General features: G+C 38.4%; 1 pseudogene across 1 annotated transcript; it reads right to left on the reverse strand.

The window, feature by feature from the left end:
• Window positions 1-733: 733 nt before the first annotated feature.
• On the reverse strand, window positions 734-20,179 carry LOC143533934 (uncharacterized; annotated as a pseudogene). The gene is made up of 13 exons (XR_013135449.1): window positions 19,849-20,179; window positions 6,514-6,617; window positions 5,748-6,429; window positions 5,577-5,644; window positions 5,392-5,474; window positions 5,206-5,305; window positions 5,047-5,132; window positions 4,861-4,943; window positions 2,131-2,249; window positions 1,936-2,037; window positions 1,528-1,836; window positions 1,325-1,462; window positions 734-1,223 (listed from the first exon to the last, which is right to left on the reverse strand). The product of XR_013135449.1 is annotated as an uncharacterized LOC143533934 (transcript).
• Window positions 20,180-25,487: the final 5,308 nt, after the last annotated feature.

Here is a 25,487-nt window from a genome sequence, read left to right on the forward strand (position 1 = left end):
ATAGTTACGTGTTAGGATGGTCATTACCCGAAATATGATCTTAAGCTTATCTCAAAACCAACTTTAAATCTCATAGACTAAAATATACACTTATAGTTTGTATTAACTTTATGCTTTTCTTTACATGAGACGCTCAACAAAATAATACACATTACTTGGGCCAACTGCCCTACACACACAGATAGGCCCAAAATCAATATTCTATCGTTGACACTTGACACCGAATGGGACATATAAAAAAATAAGTGAAAATAAATAGTCAAATCATGGAGTGGTATAACTCCAAGGAGAGACCGTAAAATTAGGCGACTTGTGTCATGTGACGTCCAATCAGCAAAGGGTGGGTTCTGTTTTAAGGGTGTATGGTGTTGTAGCCCTATATATGGGCGACTTGTATCTGAGTTCATTTTATAAGTATTGGTCTTGAGTTCAATGCTTACGATCTTATTTTATGATAATTTTTGTTTATTGAGAATGAGAATACGAGTTAAGATTGGATTCTTGATTTATTTATTCATGGTGGTGTGAAGAAGCCAAGCATAAGAAAGTTAAATTGGAATATTTTGCATTGAACGTGCATTTTACAGAACAAAAATGTGAACAACTTTGCACGAAAAGAAAAAGAAGGGTTTTGGTTTCTTTACAAAGTAATGTGCAGCAATAATAAAATTAAAAAAAAATGCAAAATTTTTTTTTGACAAAGTCATCATTAACACCCATCTTGTTCAATAAAATAAGTTTCTTCATGACATCTCAAAATAACAATAAAAATTGTCAACTTCATTTTAAATCTAGCTACAAAATTTTCTTAAAGCCAACCAAAAAAAAATCATTTAAAGAAACGGGTCTTCTTCTTCAACACTCTTAAGGGCTTTCTTGGCGATTTTGTATTTCCCCGCAAATTGTTTTTCGTTCACCAAAACATACCTTTCTATGAAAAATGTGATTCCAGTTCTAAGGCTTTCATATTGTTCGGACCCACCAATACGTTTGAATATATTCCAGACCAGACTATCAGCACTCTCAAAAACAGCCTCAAAAAACATCTTAAAATGCATTATCTTTTTAGCCGTGAGTTTTCTGGCGTCATGTAGATCTGCTTTCTTTAATACCGCAAGTGAAAGTGTAAAACCGGACACCATTTCCGCTATAAACTTTGCCATATGCAATGATCTCATTAGCTCCATTGACTCCAGTTCTGTGTATTGGTCCCATATGCAGTACTGAACAATAAAACAATAATATATATGGATAAATCGACTTATGAAACAATGTATAGATGTTTTTCAGGTTAACCCACTAACCAACCCGTCCAATGAAATACCTGTAATGTGAACTTGTGGTTCTTGTCATGATTGCATAACTTTGAAGCCAGAACACAATAATATTTATTGAATACTTCTTCCTGCAAACAGCACTCCACGACCCGCATGATCTCTCTATCTTACAATATCAAGGCAAACTAACAATAAAACAAAAAAGACATTATTTTATCTTTGATAATAAGAGCATAAAAAAGATACATACCTGTTTCCCTTGCAAATCCAACCTCAACAGTTTCTCAAACGCATCAATATAATCCTCTGCACTTGTAATAATACAAAATATGGCCCTTCTTGCATCTGTATTCATTCTTTGTCTAGCAGCAAGTTGAAGAAACTTTTGGGCTTCCGAGCTTTCTTTATCCATCTTTTTCGCAAAATTTTCAATATTATTATTGTTATAACTTGTGGTAGATGACATCATCTCTCCTGATAACCACCATTGGCCTTTTTTCTCAGGGTCAAGAAGCTTGCTCCATTTCAATCCACGAACTAAAATACTTTCTACCCTTAACTGTAATAAAACAATAAACACAAGTAAAAAAAGGATTCTTTTCAAATATAGATATTAAACAATATAACAATGTACAAAAAAATAGCAAATTATATTGACCTTCTGAAGCCACTTCTTGATGCGAGTATGTTGTAAGGTATCCTCTTTAGCCTTCTTTTTGTTGTTTTTGATGTCAAATATGGTTTCAAGCATGAACTCCATCTGTCACACATGAAGTGAATAAAGTTATGTATAAAGTTAGAATCTGCAGAAATGGTAGAAAAAACAATAATAATAAATTAGTGAAATGCATACTCTTTTACTTCCAGTGTTTCCATCAGATGCAGTCTTCAGTTCTGTCACCTTGTTTTGGATACTAACAATAAAGTTTTTCATGGCGGCCGGGTCGTCACTCCTCAATCGCATCCCAGAACCTAATGAATGCAGATAGCAAGTACTTATAAATCGACATACTACTCAGTTAATCTAACCTATATAATAAAGGAATCAAATATAGGACACCTGTCATTCTAATATTCATCCATTCTTTTATTTTCCCGCACATCTCATTTTCTTACGCTGTGTTCCCGAGTCTCATTTAAAGAGGGGAGGGGAAGGAAATGAGAAGAAAATGGGAATGAATCATGTTCCAGAGATTTTTTAAGGAAGAGAGGGGAGGGGAGGGGAGAGAAAAGGCTAGAAAACTTAAGTCAATACCCATCCTTCCAAATTGGAGAGATTAGGAGAGAAAATGTTTATGTATAACATTAACCACCTATTAACTCCTACATTTTCTTTCCTTTTCTTCTATTTTTCATTAAACTCGAGAACATGAAATGAAGTGATTATTTTCCTCCCCCTCTCTTTCTTTTCTCTTTCAATTCTCCTCCCTTTCTTTTCTCTCCTTAAATGAAACTCGGGAACACAGTGTTAGGGTTTTATCACAAAATAAAAAATACACACTCACAATTATTTCTCCTTTTCTTCTCCCTACGGGTTTTTCTTCTCCACACACAAATTAAATTGAAGCCTACAATCCATGGCAATCGATGAACACACTACAGATGATTACCAATCTCTTTTCGATTCGTATGTTATTCATATGCAATTTTATGTTTACTAATTCTTTGGTTTGCGTACGAACCCTAATTCTCATAGCAATCGACGAAGGATAAAAGCATCCGACTATCTGTCTTCGATTTCATAATTCATTACGTTCTTATAGTTGTTCAATTTTCTATTTATCTTCATCAACATATTAATGTTGAACCCTAACGGACTCGGTTCATCCAATTGATTGAATTGTGCTGATGATAAATCGATTTAGGATTTATAATGGTATGTTATGCATCTGTATTATAAGTAATTAGCAGCATGTGACATTTTCAATTTCATGGTATATTATATGTTTTTTTAAAATAAACCCTAATCTTTTGACTTAATTAAAGTGTTTGAATGCCATTTTATATGTTGTGCTTTATATGTTTTGATTTTGAATCATGTTCATCTTTCTTTTACAGAATTTTGGGACTTATCTTCTGTACCATTTTATTTACTTTATATCCTGCTTTTAAGTTTTAACTCTTTTTGAATTGTATTTAAGCTTTTGTTTAAAATATCAAATGATTATAGGGTATTTACGTGTTTGAGATTCGAAATGTCCATATTAACCCTCAACTCAATCAACAAAAGGGTAATTTTAATTAACTTGAAGCTGAGCAATTACTCATCAATGGTAGGAGTGCTCTACTGCAAGCCTCGCTTTGAGCAACTCTTCAATGAGAGTAGCAGCTTCAACAAAAACTTCACATCACGTATGCCTTTTTTCATCATTTTTTATATTCTTCAGGTTATTTGATCAATTTTAGCTTGAATCTTATAACAAGTTTGTTGTATTTTACTGCTGCAGATGCTGCTGATAAGTTATTACCAATAACTCCAAAACCTTTGGAGATGCATACAAGCCTGTTAATGGCTCGAATTGTTCTTAAGTTCAAGTACTCTAATATTGTATATTAAAGTTTACTCTAATAATTTCTTATCTAATCTAATCTAATCTAATCTAATCTAATCTAATCTAATCATGTCCTTTATTATTTAGGACTATTACATGAAATGATCAGATCAGCAATAAAAAAAAACAACCTGGAAGGTATATATACTTATTTATGCAATATGTTTGTTGATTTTGCTCAACTGTCATTTAATTGAAGGTTCAGTTTCTGCGTGTTCACAATTTATAATTGTGTTCAACATTTTTTTATTGTGGCTCTCTATCTGGTCAGATCCTCAAACAGAGGATGAGTCAGAAAGTGTTGGGTCAATAGTTAGTCAATATGTGTCGTTATAACATAATGGGTTATTGGGCTACTAATAGTTTAATTTAACAATAGGTTGTACTGGGTTGAATTAATGGATTGGAGAGTAATATCTCATGGGTTAGATTGGCTGCATAAAGTATCTATAAGGCGGGTCAGAAAGTTTTAAGAAGAATGTGGAAATTGATAAAAGAAATTATTATATATTGAGGAGGCAAATCAAGATAGAAAAAAGAAGGTTTGGGACAATGACATAAGGCATATAAGGAGTTTAAAAGGGTGGCGTGTGAGAAGTAATTGACACCTAATCTGCCCTATGTGAAATCATTGCTTGCAGGTTGATTTGAGCCCTTAAGCAAGGAAGTTGAAAATGAAGAGAAGTCACAAAATATCAGGAAGAATCAAGAGGCATATGCTCTTCATATATATTGACTGATTGCTTGCTGATAAAATGGAAATTATAGTTATACATAAGATGATGAGCGTGATTTAGATTGGAATGGCAATTGAGCCTGTCGTGACTTCCATAATTTCAAATTGGTTTTTATGAATGTCGGTGATGATATGTTGCATCATCTTCAAATAAAAGTACTATAATGTTATTTATGAAATAATATTTTAATGTTATATGTAATTTTTAAGTATTTATTTGTTTTTTGTAATTATTCAGACCCGTGTAATACACAGGTACCTAACCTAGTAAACAATGAAGTATTGAGAAGCTTACAGTTAAGTACAGTCAAGATAGTGGAAACATCGACCTCGGTCAACCGTGAGCTCAGCATCATCATGAAATCGTATATTAAATCACTGAAATGGTATTATAACAAAGTTTCATTAATAAGAAAACAAATCGTTATATAAATTACATTTTAACTCCAATATGAAATTTCAAAAGAGAGTGAATAATAACCTTGAGCAAACTCCAAATATGTACAAATAAGAGAGAAGAAGAGTCAGATTCCTCAAGGAAAGATTGTCTTCCTTCTGATACTCATCCTGTTACAAACATTTAATATTTATTAAAATCAAATGTTTTATGTGGATTGCATAAAAAAATCTAACAATGAACCTCAAAACACTTTGCAAGTGAAGCAAGCAGCTTTGCACCAAAGTCAATCCCAACCAAGCAAGCCAAACCAGAAACCAAAGCTGCAAAAACAGCAGCATAACTGCAAGAGTACAAATGTAATTATGTCAAAGGAGTACCAAACAGAATGATGGATAATATCTGTAAGGTATAATCACGAGACTCAACTGTTCGTTACCACGAGGTCCGCCCGAACATGATGTCAAAATTTCTTCACTGATAATTTGAGCACCGTCGCTGCGGCTAATAGACTGCATATGATAAGTTGAAGAAAAATGAGACTACTGGAATAACTATTATAGTAAAATCAAAGCCAAAAAAATAAAAAAAATACATGAAATTAGAAAGCTTACCTGGAAAATCGAAGACATCTCCCCTGTAATTCCTTCCACATTGGATTCACCCAACCTATTTAAAAGACCTGAAATGAAGATTAATAACCAAAATTGTTACCTTTTGGTAATGTATAATCAAGAATACAATGTAAGACCAATATCAGTATAAGATTTATTAGCTTTGCATACCGCGCACGCGTTTTCGGATCTGTGAATACTCTTCCGATTCATTTCTGGACTTGGATCTTAGCTGAGGTGGCACATATTTTGCTTGTATATCCATTACCGGAGCTTCAGCATCATTATCTTCATGTTCGGTTTCATTATCAGTTTCATGTTCTTCAATCAAATTCAAATCATCATCGCTTTTAACCTCAGCATCCAGATCAACCTTTTTCTTTGAACTCTTGTTATGTTTCTTTCTTCTGGAAGCTTCTTCCGCTTCGGTCTCGAAAGAATCAAATATCGACGAAGTTCCCTCAAACAACATGTTGAGTCCGTCATCATCTCCCCCTAGTTTCTTGTTATTTTTCAATTTGAGTTTTTTTGCAAGTTTTCTTTCCAATTCAAGATCCTCCTTTGCAGAAGTGAGACCTTGGTTTTCCAGTTGCAAATATTTTTCAAACTTGGCTTTCTTTTTTGTCGTATCTTTTTTATCATCGTTTCTTGATGATACTGTCCTCTTACGTGAAGTATTATTGGTGTTTCTAGAAGCATCAAAAATACCGTCTTTATGAGTTTCTGTATCCATATACTCCTCCTCCTCCTCCTCAGATTCCGTTTTCGAAGGTTTTTTAGAATCTCCATTTATCAATTCATTCTGTTGAGTGTTCTTTTGCATTTTCTGATTTCTGATAGTCTTTTTCGTTTTCTGAAATAGTTACAGCAAATGAAGAAGAGAGGAATAAAAATGATAATGTAGATAAGTTTGAGATATGAATAGCATAATACATACATGATGTTGGAGCCATGAGTCAAACTTTTTCTTCTTTTTATCTAATCGTTTTCCTTTGCGTTTCTGCCTACGAGTTTTATCGCCTGATTCTGCTGCTGCTGCTGCTGGCAAAACACAAGTATGATATTATTATTGATAGACTAGTAATATATGAAAAGCAGAAAAAAAGAATAATATTGATAGACTAGTAATATATGAAAAGAAAAAAAACAGAATAGAATGTTACCCATTTGTAATAAGTTAGAAGATGAACTCCTCCTCCAGTAGCAGACTGCGAAATCTAAGTTGAAAGAAAAAGAGGAATTAGCAAGTAAGTGTGAGTCAAATAACACAATTGAGCTCATAGCTAACTAGCAAGCAAGTGTGAGTCAAAGCTTGACTCCTGGCTCCAACAATCAATCTGATATTCAATGAATGTAGCAAAATCAATCCGACAACTGTCATCTATAATTAACCTTCCCTCAATCAAGCAAGCATATATTTATTTAAACTATTATTATTATTATTATTAGTTGTATTGGTGAAGACAAATAATGATTAAACTTCATCAAGTGCTGAGGAAGCTATATGATTTTAATAGAAAATAAAAATTAGAATGAAATAAAGAAAAACAATAGTGCATAAACCAGAGGAGATTAGATTAAACAAAACATACCTACCTCCTAAACACGATTATTAATTGACGGATGAAGAAGAAGAAGAAGCAGCAGCAGGAGGGGATACGTTGTAACGTTGATGATGATTAGGGTTTTTGTCAATGTTATAATTAAAATCGGGTATGGGTTGCTTATTCAAGGCTCCACATTTTTTTAACTGCACTACTAACCCGAACAAAATACATACGTTAAAGCATTGAACCACAAACGCTCTGCGAGTAGACGCGAAATCATCCAGTATCTGGTTACGACATCGGACTAAATTAAAGAAATAAATCCGTCGATGTCAAAATACAACAAATTACCATATGTAAAACAAAAAAAACCGGCACGTTATAGTTGCGAACCGATGCAATTTTGTTAGTATAGGCGACACCAACACAAATTCGCAAACATAAATTTGTAAGCCAAAAAAACATATTTTAAAGGCGCGGTATTAAACGTCGAAACGTGGATATAAAAAAATGTGATGACGGGATATTTTTAATTCATGATAAAGTTTCGGTATAAGAAATACGAAAACAAGTTTAAACAAAATAGTTTAACCGACAAATAAAACATGTAAAACCGACATTTGTTCAAGTTTAAAATTTTAGTTTGTTAAATTTTATAATTAGTTGAAAAATAAAAGTAAAATAAATGAAATAAAAACCAAGTGATAGATCTCTAATGTATTTTTGAAAAAGTTAAAATATATATAAATATAGATAGATAACAAATATACACTAAAAAGTAAATTTATAAGAAAATAATTACTATAAAATTGAATAATAAACTTAATAGTATTTTTATGAAGGTTGAAAATCTTCATTTTTATATATATATACTAATATAGGTAGTTAGATGTTGTAATAGGCTCGTACCACATAAAAAAATCAACCCATATGTTTAAAAAAATGGATATCCGGATTTCAGATATCCGAAATTTCGGATAGTTTGGATTCGGATTTTTTTTGAACACCCTACCTTATGTTACTCTCAACTTTGTTAAATTATATCGTAATAGGTTAGATGTTAATGGGCCATGTAATTTGAAAACTCTATAACATGTCATTTGAGTTTCTCACTTAAATTGAAAATCACTTATCGAATTCGGTTTAAAAATATGTAAATAACAATAAGAAAAAAGATCACGTGACACATACCGTATAAACCCATCCTTTAAAAACATATATGTGAAAAATTCTTATAGTAGTTTATTTGATGAGATAAATTTTCAAAATAGTCATTCTTTTTAGTAGATTCCATAAACCGTTGACGACGAAGAGTTCTAAACCAAATTTGTCCTCATACATCTATTGAACTAAACCCGTCGGCATAGACAACTTTTAAACCAAAGTCGCCTACTCCGACAACTTTTAAAAACAACTTGTCCATCTTTAGGAAACATATTTTGTCATTTTCTCTCCTCCAACCTCTCTCTTCAATTATAATATGATTTAAATAGGAATATTAAATTTTAATTAGGAATTGAAATATACATGAAATGAAAAAGAAATCATATAAGAAAAAGATCAGATGGCACATACTACATAAACCCATCCCTTGAAAGAAAGCAAATATAGCATGTATGATATCAAGGTGATAGGATATGATGATGATATTGATATATATCACTCCATTCTCATTTCATTTGTCTTGTAACGCTCTCACATAGCCAGAAAGCCTACTACTATCTATAAGTAGACGAAGACTTGCTCATGTGATACAAACAAACAAACAAACACAACCTTAATTAACTTCAACTCCAAAACAAAAGAAAACAAAAGATGAGCAGAATCGGTGTTTTGTTAATCATCATCAACATCGTAATATCTGCTGCTGCTGCCAGGGGCGGACTCACATAGTTCTCATCGGGGTCCCGGGACACCAATGTTTTTTAAAAGTTACTTAGAGACGATATATTAAATTTTGTAAGGACCCCATAAAAATTAATACTTGGAACCCATACTATTAAGGCTTAACTAGTCTAGTGGAAAGTCCCTTATTTTTTCTTTAAGAGGTTGCAGGTTCAAGCCTCACCATACCCGGTTTTTGTTGTTTTTTTAATATTCTAGTCAATATTAGTTATTTAGTTAGGGTATTTGTGTTTTTTCTTTAGTTTATACCATATAACCATTATCACTATAGTTTATCCCATATAACCATTATCACCATGCAACATATATAATGACAACATGAGTTTTACATATACTTAAATTATTTATCTTGTGTATGTATATTATAATTAATCATTTATTTGTATAAGAGTTAGTTTTTCATGTCTTGGTTATTCATGTAAGACCATATATATATAGCTTACGCTTATGTTTTTCGGGTATGAATAAAAATGAATTAAAAGTGTATGTTCTATCTAGTTTCTAATATATATTCTTTCTATTTACTCGTTTCCGATGACACCATATTTTCGTGTTTTATTATGTTCCTCCTCTCGACCCGACCCGAATAACGACCGACCCAAAAATTTTGTAAACCGGAAAAATTGGGACCCCATTGACAAAAAATCCTGGGTCCGCCACTGGCTGCTGCTCCTCCATTTTCATGCGGGCCGCACACATCGTCATCGGCATACCCATTCTGCAACTTGAGTTTGCCGATTTCCGATCGTGCTGACGACGTCGTTTCAAGGCTTAGTTTAGACGAGAAGTGCTGCAGCTGGTGAACGGGGCGCCAGGGATCCCTCGCCTTGGAATCCCCGAATACGAGTGGTGGTCGGAGGCCCTGCATGGCGTTTCTAGGCACGGCAAGGGTGTTACTTTTAACGGTATCGACTCGTACGTTGTAACCGCGGCTCTGATACCACTGTTGGGTTTCAACGGTGGTTCGGAACGAAAACGGTTATTATATTTGAACCCGTTTTAGTTAAAAGAATCATTTCAATAGTTATTAATCATTATTAATAAACGAGTATATGAACGAGTCATAAAACGCAGCGGATATAACGAGTTAAAACGAAACCCGAACCCGGATCCGATTACAAACGCGTACGAGCACGAATAACATAAATAATAATCAACCATAGGGTGTTTTCGATATACCTCGGTTAACAAGAACCGGGAAGACACACCGAGGAGTAATCGAGACACACTAGAGATGAGACACAATCAAGCACCCAAATGGAGGTCCGGCGGCAGCGGCGGCTGTGAGCAGCGGCGGCGGCTTCCAATGGGTATAAAGACAGCAGCAATGGACGGCAACCAACAGCAGACGACTCCCTTAGCAGCGCAACCCCAGCAGCAACCAAAAACCTTGTTCGCCGGAAAGTAGAGCTCGCCGGAGAAGATAACCCAGTTCGCCGGAAAAACGAATCTGGGGTTTAAACAGCACTGGAGCTCGTGAGAGGCTGCGGTGGTGTTTGTAGTTACTGATAGGATGTGCGGCGATGGCTGGGTGATGTCCACGGCGACCAGAATGGCTCGCCGGGAAAACGGGTGGCCGGATTTCGGCGCCGGAACTAAGTGGGCAGCTAGGGTTTGTGATATTTTAGATTGGTTACCATAAATAGATAAAGAGTATGTATTTATAGGTAATTAACTTAGGGTTTAACAATTAACCATCTTGGGCTTGAGCCCAATCAAACAAAGCCTAGTCCATAACCCTGTCCATATAATTATTTTATGTGTCGGGCCTAATTAACCTTTAAGTAGGCCTTTTTCTCGTTACCCCCGGTGTAACTCTATCCGGGTCACGTTCGGGTCGGTCACGTTGACTTGACCCGAAACGTCCATCAAATCCAACAGTCTCCCACTTGGACGTATTTGGGTCAAGTATCACAACGCTGACAGACAGAGGCGTTCTAGCTACACATAGTTGTCCCCAACCGAATATGACATTTTAAATCCATAACCAAAGTATCTTGGAATACCATATTGCAAGACAATGAATTTATAGTAATCATTGTCATCTATCCTTTCTGTATAAGACATTAAATGAACTATGAGACATGGATCATATCATTCTCATATGGCGTTCAATTATTGTAATTCTCGATATAGAGTCAAAGTGGTCCAATCAAACACACAGTTAGTTGGGTGAGGCCTCACAGTTTACCAGTTTGAATCAACGAGGGCGCCAACCGTCTAACTGTTACATTTAAATGTAAGAGTGCAGAATCCCATCTTGACTACATACAACTCCCACTGAACTCCAGAACATTCCCAACCAATGCCTTTATGGCTGGCAGTTACGCAACAGCGGTTGACATGATCAAAGAATATTCCTCGGTAAACAAAAGTTCTAATATGTATCTCAGGTCTAAGGATACTAAACGAGCATACTATTATCAAAACATCTTATGATTAAGATCCATGAAGATGATTTGATGCGAGTTACATCCAACGTCATTCATAATGAGGTCTGTGAGTTTGGAAGTCAACTACTTGAGTCCAAAGTCAGAATAGTCTTAATTCAGAATCGCTCCCACGAGTCTGACCGACTACGGATAATTTAGAATACAATATTCACGGATTAAACGTATTAAAATGAACACAGTTGTATCATTCAACGTTTGCATTTAACCATTAAATAAAAAGTGAACAGAAAAGTACAACTGATAAAACGTTCATACATCCAAATACTAAATCAAAATAAATCACTAGCAAGTCTAAGCCCGATAGCATCTCTATGCTGATCATGTTTGTCCTAAGTCATTGGCTTAGTGAACGGGTCGGCTAGATTTTGATCTGTGTCTACTTTGTTTATCACGATGTCACCTCGTTCCAATATTTCCCGAATAAGATGGAACTTCCTTAGAATGTGCTTGGTTCTGTGATGAGACCTTGGCTCTTTGGCTTGAGCAATAGCACCTGTGTTATCACAGAATATCTCGATTGGTTTGTGAATACTCGGAACCACATCGAGATCGGTGATGAACTTCTTCATCCAAGCAGCCTCCTTAGCAGCATCAGATGCGGCTATATATTCGGATTCGGTGGTAGAATCCGCCACGACACTCTTCTTGGAGCTCTTCCAATAAATAGCTCCTCCATTGAGAGTGAAGACGAAACCCGATTGTGAGCGAGAATCATCTCGGTCAGTCTGGAAGCTAGCATCGGTGTAAAACTTTACAGTGAGCTCCTCTTCCACTCCCCCAAACACCAATAACATGTCTTTGGTCCTATTCAAGTACCTTAGAATGTTCTTCACAGCAGTCCAATGGGCAATGCCAGGACTCTGTTGAAAACGGCTGGTCATGCTCAAGGCATACGACACGTCAGGTCTAGTACACAACATAGCATACATGATAGAGCCAACCGCAGAAGCATATGGAATTGCTTGCATACGTTTAGATTCAATGTCCGTTGCCAGATATTGCGATTTTCTCAACACGGTTCCCTTAGTCATTGGAACAACTCCTTTCTTGGAGTTTTCCATTGAGAAGCGTGCCATCACTTTGTCTATGTAAGTACTTTGACTAAGCCCTAGAATCCGCTTAGATCTATCTCTATAGATCTTTATTCCCATAATATAAGCGGCTTCTCCAAGATCTTTCATTGCAAAACAAGATTCTAACCATTGCTTAACTTGTTTAAGCATAGGAATGTCGTTTCCAATGATCAGTATATCATCCACATACAAGATGAGGAATGATATAGTGCTCCCACTAGCCTTTCTGTAAACACAAGGTTCATCTTCGTTTTTGACAAAACCAAACTCTTTGATTTGTCGTCAAAGTGAAGATTCCAGCTTCGAGATGCCTGCTTAAGTCCATAAATGGACTTGTTCAATTTGCAAACCTTATTAGGATATTTTGGATCGACAAAACCTTCAGGCTGAACCATATAGATATCTTTAGAAAGATGTCCATTAAGGAAAGCGGTTTTGACATCCATTTGTCATATCTTATAATCATAGTATGCAGCAATGGCAAGCAATATCCTAATTGACTTAGTCATAGCAACGGGCGAAAAGGTTTCATCGTAGTCAACACCTTGAGTTTGAGTAAAACCTTTCGCGACTAGCCGTGCCTTATAGGTTTGCACATTTCCATGCATGTCGGTTCTCTTGAAATTCCATTTGCTCCTTACTGCCCGACTATCGGGGGGTAGCTCAACCAAGTTCCAAACTTGGTTATCATGCAGAGATTGCATCTCAGCGTTCATGGCATCTTGCCATTTCTTAGATTCCGGATCCAAGATAGCAGACTTGTAGTTAGTAGGCTCGTCCCCAGATTCGGCTACTAATAAGACTTCGGGACCATCTAGATGACATAAGTATCTAGAATTTGGTACGGGAGTCCTACTACTTCTGCGAACGCTTGTGTTCACGTCTGATGTATCAGCAACAACAACTTGTTGATCAGACTCTCCAACTTTCTCAGCGGTTGATTGTGGATCTTGAATTTCTTCAAGATCGACAATGTTACTTCTAGTTCCTTGACTAAGAAATTCTTCTTCAAGGAAGTAGCCTTTCCTCCTGACAGAAATCGTATTTGTATCAGGATGAAAGAAGTAATAACCGTTTTTGTAATAGTATCCAATGAAAACAACCTTTTCGCCGCGGGGATCAAGTTTGTCATCAGACTCACTTGTGATATAAGCATCACATCCCCATACTCTAAGATAAGACAATTTGGGTTTCTTTCCCTTATGCCATATCTCATATGGTGTTTTGTCTATCTTCTTAGTTGGAGCTAGATTGACAATGCGGGCGGCGGTTAAAAAGGAGTGAGGCAAGTTGGTTCTACACATCATCGATCGAACCATGTTTAGCAAAGTTCGATTTCTCCTCTCGCTCACGCCATTAAGTTGGGGTGTGCCAGGTGGAGTGAGCTATGAAACAATTCCATGCTCTTTTAGATGAGTGATGAACTCTGTGCTGAGATACTCTCCACCTCGATCTGATCGAAGTATCTTAATGGTTTTGTCAAGTTGTTTTTCCACTTCGCTTTGAAACTCTTTGAACTTTTCAAAAGTTTCGTGCTTGTGTTTCATAAGATACACATAAGCGTATTGACTATAATCGTCGATAAAAGAAACGAAGTATCTTTCATGGTTTCTAGTCATGGTTCTAAAAGGTCCACATACATCAGTATGTATGAGTCCCAATAGATCACTTGCTTGTTCACTTTTATTAGTGAAGGAGTCTTTGGCGAGTTTGCCAGCTAAGCAAGATTCACAAGTGTTAAAAGAGTCCGGTCCTGTGTATTCAAGAATACCTTCGGATTGGAGTCTTTTAACTCTTGCCTTGCTTATGTGGCCAAGTCGGCAATGCCATAGAAAAGTATCATTGACACTAGTCTTGATACGTTTTGAAAGATGATATACGTTATTGTCAGGTTGAACATCAATCTCATAAATACCATTTCGAGGTTTAGCCTCAAAATAAAAGATATCATTTAAGTAAGCAGAAATAGCCATGTCATTAAGAACATACTTAAATCCTTGTTCAAATAAAAACGAAACTGAAATGATGTTTCTGGTCAAGCCAGGAGCATACAAACAATTATTTAAAGGAAAAACTAGGCCAGATGGACAAGTAAAATGAAATAATCCAGTTGCCAGAACTGGTACTCTCTTCCTATCTCCAACGATGAGTTCCATGCTGCCTTTATTCAGTTTCCTCCACTTCTCAGGCTCCTGCAAGACATTAACGATGTGGTAACCACATCCGGTATCAAATACCCATGTGTTGCTAGAGACAGTGAAAAGTTCAATAACGTATATGGAAATACCTCCAGAAGAGCCTTCACCATTGGCTCTCTTCTTTCTGATCTCAGCAAGGTGCTCGGGGCAGTTTCTCATCCAGTGCCCCATTTGGTTGCATTTGAAGCACTTGCGCTCCTCAAGGGCGGCGGCTTTTTCTTTGCAAACACCTTGTTAGTGTTGATGGCAACATGGGCAGCAACAGTAACTTTCTTCTTGCCTTTTCCCTTAAAACCCCGATTCTTTGGTTTTGGCTTCTTGACACCAGCAGATCGAATCATCAGAACTTGATTGGTCCTAGAAGTAATGTTCATCTCATCCGTCTTGAGCATGTTATGAAGCTCCGGCACTGTCTTCACCCAACCATTCATATTGAAATTCATCACGAACTGGTCGTATGAGTTGGGGAGAGAGTTAAGGATGAAATCCGATGCCATCTCATCGGGCATGGGATAATCAAGTTTCTTGAGCTGATCGATGTGCCCCTTCATCTTAAGAACATGAGCACTGACGGGAGACCCCTCTGCCATCTTGCAACTGATGAGTTGTTTCATGGTGTCGAAACGTTCTTGACGGGCTTGTTTCTGGAACATGCCCTTGAGTTGCTCAAGCATCTCATAGGCACCAAAGTCTTCCAAGCCTTTAGCAAGCTCAGAAGTCATGGTGGCTAGCATAATACAGGAGACCTCAGCCGAGTCATCCTTATGCTTGTCAAGAACCTTTCGTGCAGCGGCTGTGTTGTTTTCAGGCTCATTTGGAACAGGTCCATCGAGAACATACAGGCGCTTTTCCATGGTTAGAACAAGTCTTAAGTTGCGGTGCCATTCGATGAAGTTGGTACCGTTCAGTTTATCCTTCTCGAGGATAGTCTTAAGGGCGTAGGGTGAAATTTCGTTTGACGACATCTGATTAATTAAGCAAAAGTAAATTTAATTAGTATTTTCGACGTTGTAGTCCTATTATTAATGACCCAATAACATTAATTAATCAGGAGTATGAGAATCTGGCTTCCAGTTATTAAAGGCAGCTGTAGCACACAACATTAATAAGTGGTTAGACAGACCGACAACGATTGTCAGTTGTGAATAGAGCACAACTCTCGGTTATGAGGCCTATAAAGACAACGTGTCACACCCCCAAATTTCCACTAACGGAGTTTTACCGTAAGGCGGGTGACAAACCAGGATCCGAACACATTAATCACACCAAACGACATCTATATGGTCTTAAAAGTTTTAACAAATCAAAATAAAATGTTCAGAGTGCTTAAGTGCTAGTGCGGAAGCTAAACAAAGTGCGGGAGCCATCTCCCAAACAAGTTTAAATAATTCATGGCGCTACAAGCGCACAACCAATATCAAATAAATGTTTTCAAACTTAAACCAATGCGAGTCCATGCATGCAATGTTATCCTAATCCAAGTGCTTGCTAGTGACCTGAGGAAAACATGCTAAAAGGAGTCAACACATATGGTTGGTGAGATCACAGGTTTTCAAAGTAAGTTATTCTATATCAGTTCATAAACATTTATAAATAAAAGTGGCCCATGGTTAACTACACTTAGTTAACTCGTTGCCGCATAGTGTTATGTTTCCATCACGACCGAAGCTGACTAGTTATTGCCTCAAGTCAAGTATTGCCAAAACTTAACAATGTTTGGTCAAAGTTACACCCCGTTCGACCTCCAGTCGAGAATAATGCAGGGTGGGGTTTGTCAAACCCAATAGTACTATTTAAATTTACCACGCCAGTTAACCTTAGTTAACGGTCCGATGTTCGTGAGGACTTTCCATGGCAAAGAAACACTACGTTATAAGCAACCAAACGGTTGTGTAAAGATTTAGAGCAAGTAAAGTAAAACAGTTTTGCATGTTTCCTCCCCCAAAGGAAAGGTATAAAAGTGGGGCCGTAAACTCACCTTGTTGGTGCTTCGGGTATTACACAAATCCGACCGAAGTAAATGCGTCACGTGCTAAGACCCTAAAAATGCAAGTACGTAAGTAACTTGTGGGATGGTTCCTAGAACCACTAGTATCCAACAATCTCCCATTGTTTTTAAAAAGACTTTTGACCAAAGTTTGACTTTTGTTGACTTTGACTAAAGTTGGCTTTGACTAAAGTTGACTTTGACTAAAGTTGACTTTGACTAAAGTTGACTTCTATGTTGACCTTTGACCAAAATATTGACCTTTGACTAAAAGGTTGGACTTAGAATGTTTACCTTATAATTCTAGTCACACTTAATCAATCATCAAGTATACATACTTAGCCATATTCCTTGCAATTCTATGATCAATACATTTTCACGACATCACAAGCAAGACTAACTATTTAGTCAACTAGTTCTAAGTTGACTTAAAAAGTCAAAGTTCTAATTTACCACAACTAACATATCACAATTTGCAATTATCTCAATTCAACCAACACCTTTATCACCTTTAACAATTTATACCACCTAAACCAATTTTTCTCATCAATCAAAACTCACAATTAAATTACCAAATAAATCACACATGTACACATCAGTATTAGGTTCAACATATATTTTTCTCACAATTTTTGGATTTACCAATTCGTCCAGAATATTCATATACTACAACAACATGATTTATATTTCTACAACAACACAGCAGTAATCAAAAATTTGTCAAAAATTCCATTTTTGTCCAATTGATGCAAGAACAATTGGACTAGATTCCTAATTCAATTTACAACATCCTAGAAGTAGAATTATATCCATATCTATTTTTATCATCAAGTTATGAAATTTACAACTCAACTCAGAAATTATTATCCCTAAATCAGCTTTGCATCCTGATTTTATAAATTCATAAAAAGTACTCAAACAGAGTCCAAAAATTAAGATTCCAAACTTTCTGAAAACTAGATTCAAAGTAAATGTTCATAGAATCAAAAATCGATCAAAAACTCAAACATATCATCAAGTTATCCACAATGAAATCCGGAACATCAAGTCTGCCAACAAGCAGTTTTAGGCACAATCCACTACAAATCACAACTTTTCTATCCTTTTGATTCAAAATCATCAAGAAACATTTATGATTCAAAATCATCAAGAAACATTCTTACCAAATCAAATTTCATGTCTTATTTTTATCCATTTGATTTCATAAGAAAAGTAAAAACACATGTATTTATAAAAGACTCAAAAATACTAATCAAGACACATACAAAAATCCTTTTTACTTGTCAAACTTTGATCATCCCCTTTCATGATCCAACCATTTGGATACAAGGTTCATATGAATTAAAAGAAAAAGAAACATATAAACATAATAATCTACTCACTTTGCTTGATCAAATGCTTAAACCCTTGTTTACCAAAATCACCAACTCTTGTGTTATGGAGAAAATACTAGAAGATGATTGTTTGTATGAATGAAAATGAGAGTATGTGTGTGTGTGTGAGTATCACGGCCAAAGAGAGAGGAAAAGGGAAAGGAAAAGGTGTTGGCATCCAATAGTTGTAACCTCCTTGTTATTAACAACCCTTTTATGATTGATTTAATGAATAAAATTACTTAGGTTAACTTTTATTAACTCATGTGTGACATGCTACATATTTTAATAAACATTTCCTATGTAACATAACCTAAGGTTCCATTTAAATAATAAACATGTTACATGACATACAATATAACCTATTTAATCATTTAGCTTACTTACAATCACATCATCATGTAATAACCATAATATAACATATTAATCACATAGCACATTATACTTATCATACATGTTATATGACATGTTTATTATAACATGCAAGACGAGTTTATTATCCTAGTTATAATTAGTCACTTATCCTTGTTTAAGTCACCAATGACACGTTGACTTAAATATACGCATACATGACATCACATGTACAAGAGTTCATACTCATAGTTAACAGAACTAACTGAGTTTATAGACATAGTCAACAGGATTTAACTGGGTTTAGTTAACAGAGTTAACCTAAAAATGCCGGATGTCACATCATCCCCTTATTGAAAGAATATTCGTCCCGAAAATTAATGTGATGTCACCACTAGACTGGGACATGAAAGGGATAGAAAAGAAAAATTTTAGGTTTGTCACATCATCCACTTGTTAAAAGAATTTTCGTCCCGAAAATTTAAATCGTACCTATGGTTTGGCTTCAGGTTTGAATAGGTGTGGATACTTTTCTTTCATCTGGTCTTTGCGCTCCCATGTGAACTCTAGTCCATGCTTAGAGTTCCAACGAACGCGAACGATAGGAGTTTTGCTGTGCCTATGGGTCTTTACGTCCTGATCCATGATTTCCACCGGCTTTTCGATGAAACGTAATTGTTCGTCCACTTCTAGTTCCTCCAAAGGAACTATCAAGTTTTCGTCAGCCAAACACTTTTTAAGATTTGATACGTGGAAGACGTTATGTACCCCGCGGAGTTGTTCCGGTAAGTCCAACCTATAAGCCACTGGACGGATTCGTTCCACGATTTCGAATGGCCCTACGTAACGCGGGCTCAACTTTCCACGTTTTCCGAAACGAATGACACCCTTCCACGGTGCCACTTTTAATAAAACTTTGTCCCCGACTTCAAATTCCAAAGGCCTTCTACACTTATCAGCATAACTTTTCTGACGATCACGTGCTGCTGCCATACGGTTTCGGATCTGAACTATCCTCTCCGTCGTTTCATGAACTATTTCAGGGCCAGTTAGTTGGCTCTCACCCACTTCCGCCCAGCAGAGTGGTGATCGGCATTTACGCCCATACAGAGCTTCAAAAGGGGCTGCTTGTATGCTCGTATGGTAACTGTTATTGTAAGAGAACTCAACCAAAGGCAAGTGCGTCTCCCAACTGCTCCCAAAATCGATGATGCACGCCCTTAACATATCCTCCAATGTTTGTATTGTTCGCTCGCTCTGACCGTCTGTTTGTGGATGATAAGCCGTGCTCATATCCAGTCGTGTACCCAACAACTTTTGCAACGATTTCCAAAAGTTTGAGATAAACCTAGCATCACGGTCCAAAATAATCGATATCGGCACACCATGACGGGAAACGATTTCTTTAATGTAAATGCGAGCCAGCCTATCCGTCTTGTCCGCTTCCCGGATGGCTAGAAAATGTGCGGATTTGGTCAATCGATCCACTATGACCCAAATCATGTCGCAACCGCTGGGTGTCTTGGGTAGTTTGGATATGAAATTCATGGATATCTGTTCCCGTTTCCCCATAAGAATTTCGGGTTGTTGAAGTAATCCCGGCGGTTTCCTATATTCTGCTTTCACTTTGGCACATGTCAGACACTTAGCCACGTACCCAGCAATTTCCTCTTTCATACTCGGCCACCTGTATAGCTCTTTTAAGCCATGGTACATCTTATCTGATCCCGGATGTACTGAGTATCGGGATTTGTGTGCTTCGTCCATGACCAGTGTTCTTAGATCCCCATAACGCGGTACCCAAATTCGATCATGGTAATACCGAATGCCATCCGACTTAACCTCTGAGTTCCCGTATACACCGCGCAAAGATTCGGCATCGAAATTCTCGGCTTTCAGAGCTTCTAACTGGGCATCCCTGATCTTTTCGGGTAGTCCAGAGTGAATCGTTAGTTGTAAAGCCCTAACACTCCTGGGCTTCAAAGTTTCTTTTCGGCTCAAGGCGTCAGCCACCACGTTGGCTTTACCCGGATGATACTTAATAGCACATTCATAATCGTTAAGCAACTCGACCCATCGTCTCTGCCTCATGTTCAGTTCTTTCTACTCGAATATGTGCTGGAGGCTCTTATGGTCAGTGTAGATCGTACACTGGGTTCCATAGAGGTAATGCCTCCAGATTTTTAGTGCAAAGATGACGGCTCCAAGTTCTAAGTCATGGATCGTGTAGTACTTTTCAGCGGTCTTCAGTTGTCGAGAAGCATATGCGATGACCTTTTCCCGTTGCATGAGCACACATCCAATTCCTTGCAGTGAAGCATCGCAGTAAACAACAAAGTTTTCTACTCCTTCGGGCATTGATAGGATTGGCGCACTACACAGCTTGTCTTTCAGAGTTTGAAATGTTGTGTCATGTGCCTCGGTCCACTTATACACAATGCCCTTGCGGGTTAAGGATGTGAGTGGTTGAGCAATCTTGGAAAATCCTCCAATAAATCTGCGATAATAACCAGCTAATCCCAGAAATTGACGGATCTCGGTGGGAGTTTTCGGGTTTGGCCAATCCTTGATTGCTTCAATCTTGGACTGGTCCACTTGGATTCCCTCCCCACTTACCACGTGGCCCAAAAATTTTACTTCATGCATTCAGAACTCGCACTTCGATAATTTGGCATACAGTTGTTCCTTCATGAGTAGCTCCATCATTAATCGCAAGTGCTCTTCATATTCCTCCCTTGTCTTCGAATATATCAAGATGTCGTCTATGAACACAATGACGAATTTATCCAAATAAGGCTTACAAACACGATTCATGAGGTCCATGAATACGGCTGGGGCGTTTGTTAACCCAAATGGCATAACGGCGAACTCATAGTGTCCATAACGAGTACGAAACGCTGTTTTCGCAATGTCTTCTTCCCGAACTCGGAGTTGGTGATAACCCGACCTAAGGTCGACCTTCGAGTAGTAACTGGATCCTTGCAGCTGATCGAACAGATCATCAATACGTGGCAAGGGATACCGGTTCTTGGTCGTCACCTTATTAAGTTCCCGATAGTCGATACACATGCGTAGAGTTCCATCCTTCTTTTTCACGAATAGGACTGGGGCTCCCCACGGGGATGAACTGGGGCGTATGAAACCCTTATCTAGCAGTTCTTGCAACTGCTTAGACAGTTCCTCTAACTCCTTCGGAGCAAGGCGATACGGTGCACGAGCTACAGGAATAGCTCCTTGTGTCAGGTCGATTTGGAACTCCACTTGTCTGGGAGGCGGAAGGCCAGGTTGGTCTTCGGGGAAAACCTCAGGAAAGTCTCTAACAATAGGGATCTAGTCGATTGAGACCTCCTCCTCCACAGCCTCGTCAGTACCATTGTCGGCGATTAGGGCTAAGATCGCAGTATGGCCTTTACGCAGTAACTTCTGTGCCTTCATAAGGGAAATGATCCCAACTGTCGCACTCTCTTTCTCACCATGAACAATGAGAGTTTCTCCCCCAGGGAGAGGTATGCGGACGATCTTCTCGTGACAGACAACCTTGGCTCGGTGCTCGGACAACCAATCCATCCCAATAACTAAGTCGAAGCTACCAAGTTCAATCGGCATAAGATCTATGGGAAACAAATGACTAGACAATTCTACGGTACAACCCTTCAAAATATGGGACACTTGGATGGTTTTACCATCTGCTAACTCGATAGTGTACTTAGACTCTAGGGCAGATGGGGTGCTATTAAGCATTTCACAAAATTTAGTTGACACGAAACTTCGATCGGCCCCGGTATCAAATAAAGTTAGCGCATAACAACCATTCATTTTATATTTACCGGTAATAGTTACGGAGTCGTTAGAAGTCTCACCTGAACCACCACCAATAACAAAGGCTCTTCCCCTGCCTTCACCTCCGTTGTTACCATTCCCATTGTTACCATTCTTCCCGTTGCCATTTGCCCCTCCGTTACCAGCATTCTTCAGTTTGGGGCAGTTTCTCTTAAAGTGACCCTCCTGTCCACACTCAAAACACCCTTTCGGGGCCTCTTGATGTGGGGCTTGTTTCTGGGGGTTGTCTACTCGGCAAAACTTGGTTTCGTGGCCATGTCTGCCACACTTGCTGCAACGGTACTTATCACATTTCCCCGCATGATGGAAGTTACACTTGTTACACTTTGGGAGTTTCCCATGATATCCTCCCTGTTGTTGGTTCTGGCTCGGGTAGTTGTTCCTGCGAGGAGACTCAAACCGTCTCTGTTGATTGTGGCCTGAAGAGGTGCTCTTGTTGTTGGAGTTGTTGTTGCCACTACTCTCCCACTTGCGTTTATTATCGGATGTGCCAGTAGCAGACTTCTTGGACAGAAGAGTGCCTTGTTTGACGGCTTGATCAGTTAACTTATGAGCTAACCGGACGGCATCGTGAATGTTGGCGGGATTTGCCGATGTCACCATACTCTGGATCTGCAGAGGTAAACCGTCAATATACATTTCGACCCTCTTATAAGCAGGATCGACCATTTGAGGGCATAGTATCGCTAACTCATGGGATCGTGTCGTATAAGCCTCAATGTCGGAACCCTCCATTCGCAAATTCCAAAACTCATGCTCTAACTTCTGCACTTCACCATGCGGGCTATACTCGGTCTTGATCAGATTTTTGAATTCCTCCCATGACATAGCATTGGCCGCATTTAGACCCAACAACTGAACTCGGGTATTCCACCAAGTAAGTGCTGACTCCTCGAGAGTCCCTGTAGCAAACTTCACCTGGCTCGCAGCCGGGCAATTACACATAGCAAACACTGATTCTGCCTTCTCTATCCAGCGCAGCAAACCAACAGCCCCCTCGGTGCCTTTAAACGCATGGGGTTTACAATCCATGTAGTTCTTAAATGTGCACCCTGCGGCTCCTAGATTTTTGGTTCACAAAGTAAGTGTTAGTGCCTGAGTTTCGATAGGTCATAATGACAGCAAAGTGTATACTTATCCCCTGCCGCCTACCCCGGAATCTGGGCGGCTGCAATCGCTGCGGTCACATGCTCGTTGATAAGTGCCGCCAGTTCTGCTGGAGTGAGATTGATGCTGCCCCTGCCATGGCCACGTCCACGTCCCGACATAATCCTACGCAGTCGTGAACATAGACCGGATTAATGCCTTAATTCTAGTACATCAATAACAATCAAACAACTAATTTATGAACATCTCAACACAATTTAAGAAAACAATACTTGAAAAGATAACTTGTAATCCGATTACAATCATTCAATCCAAACATCATAGTTCAAAAATATCCTCTATTGGATGGGAACACCCTCCCACCTAGGTTCATAAAAGAAAGAAATCCAAACGAACATCAACTGACGATATCACTCGTCAGATACTCCCGATGACCCGCTCACCTCGGGCTCCACCTCGGGGTCTTCCTCCGGATCCTCCTCGGGGTCCTCCTCTGGGTCTTCTTCAGGGTCCTCCACTGGGTCCTCTGGAGGTGCCAGCCGGTCCTCCAGATCCCGAATACGGTTACGAGCAATGTTCAGTTCGTTAGTCAGATCTATCACCCTGTCTGCAAGCATCTGCATCTTCTCACCTAGCCTCTCAACTTCAAAGGTTAACTTGTAGTGCATCTCTGACCTCCGATCGCAGAGCTCCCTCAAGAAATCCATCTTATGCTTGGCTCCACTCTGTTTCTGCGTTCCTTTGCAATGTCCGACTTCATACCCTGTTTCCCACACTGCCTCTTATCCAGGCCAGAAACAAGTGCAGCTATCACCCTCTCAAGAGGGCATGGCAGGGCGGGTAGAGTAGGGCAAGAAGGACCTACAACAGCTAGGGGTGGAACCTCCTCCTTCTCAATCATCATGGTCACCACCTCTGGGTACCATTCCCAGTCGCACTGGAGCTTAGGCAAGAACGTGTGCTCGGGTGAAGACTCCTCAGCAGTAGATGTGCCAGCATCAGGGATGGTCCGCTGCCTCTTCAGTCTCGGGGACGCAGGTGGTGTGCTCTCCTCAGCGATGATAGGTGCTTTCTCACGGGCGTGATCAGCTGACGACGAAGGCATACTGTGACACAAGGGTTGGGGTTGGGATGAGTGAGTGGTATCTCATGTATATATGTGCAGTGTAACTAATGCATCATGAAAAGCTATAGACCGGACTGCAACCTATATGAAATGGTATGCAACCTGGTTCGCTATAACCAATGGCTCTGATGCCAATCTGTCACACCCCCAAATTTCCACTAACGGAGTTTTACCGTAAGGCGGGTGAAAAACCAGGATCCGAACACATTAATCACACCAAACGACATCTATATGGTCTTAAAAGTTTTAACAAATCAAAATAAAATGTTCAGAGTACTTAAGTGCTAGTGTGAAAGCTAAACAAAGTGCGGGAGCCATCTCCCAAACAAGTTTAAATAATTCATGGCGCTACAAGCGCACAACCAATATCAAATAAATGTTTTCAAACTTAAACCAATGCGAGTCCATGCATGCAATGTTATCCTAATCCAAGTGCTTGCTAGTGACCTGAGGAAAACATGCTAAAAAGAGTCAACACATATGGTTGGTGAGATCACAGGTTTTCAAAGTAAGTTATGCTCTATCAGTTCATAAACATTTATAAATAAAAGTGACCCATGGTTAACTACACTTAGTTAACTCGTTGCCGCATAGTGTATGTTTCCATCACGACCGAAGCTGACTAGTTATTGCCTCAAGTCAAGTATTGCCAAAACTTAACAATGTTTGGTCAAAGTTACACCCCGTTCGACCTCCAGTCGAGAATAATTGTAACGATTCTGGCAAAACCAGGTATACCCGAACCGGTATATACTATTTATGTGTTATTTAGTAATGAATAAATGAATTATAATGCGTTTATACGAGTATGTATGATTCACAGTACGGACTATACTCGATTATGCAGTTAATCGTATTGAAAATACGATTAACCGATTAACGGTTATTGTAGCCCGAACGAATCGAGTATTACATTATAGACGAGATATATGATATTTAGGGATGTTTACG

The sequence above is a fragment of the Bidens hawaiensis genome, unplaced genomic scaffold (genome assembly GCF_021521415.1).
Source record: "Bidens hawaiensis isolate Kalapana, Puna unplaced genomic scaffold, B.hawaiensis_p1.1 tig00009951_1, whole genome shotgun sequence".
Lineage (NCBI taxonomy): Eukaryota > Viridiplantae > Streptophyta > Magnoliopsida > Asterales > Asteraceae > Bidens > Bidens hawaiensis.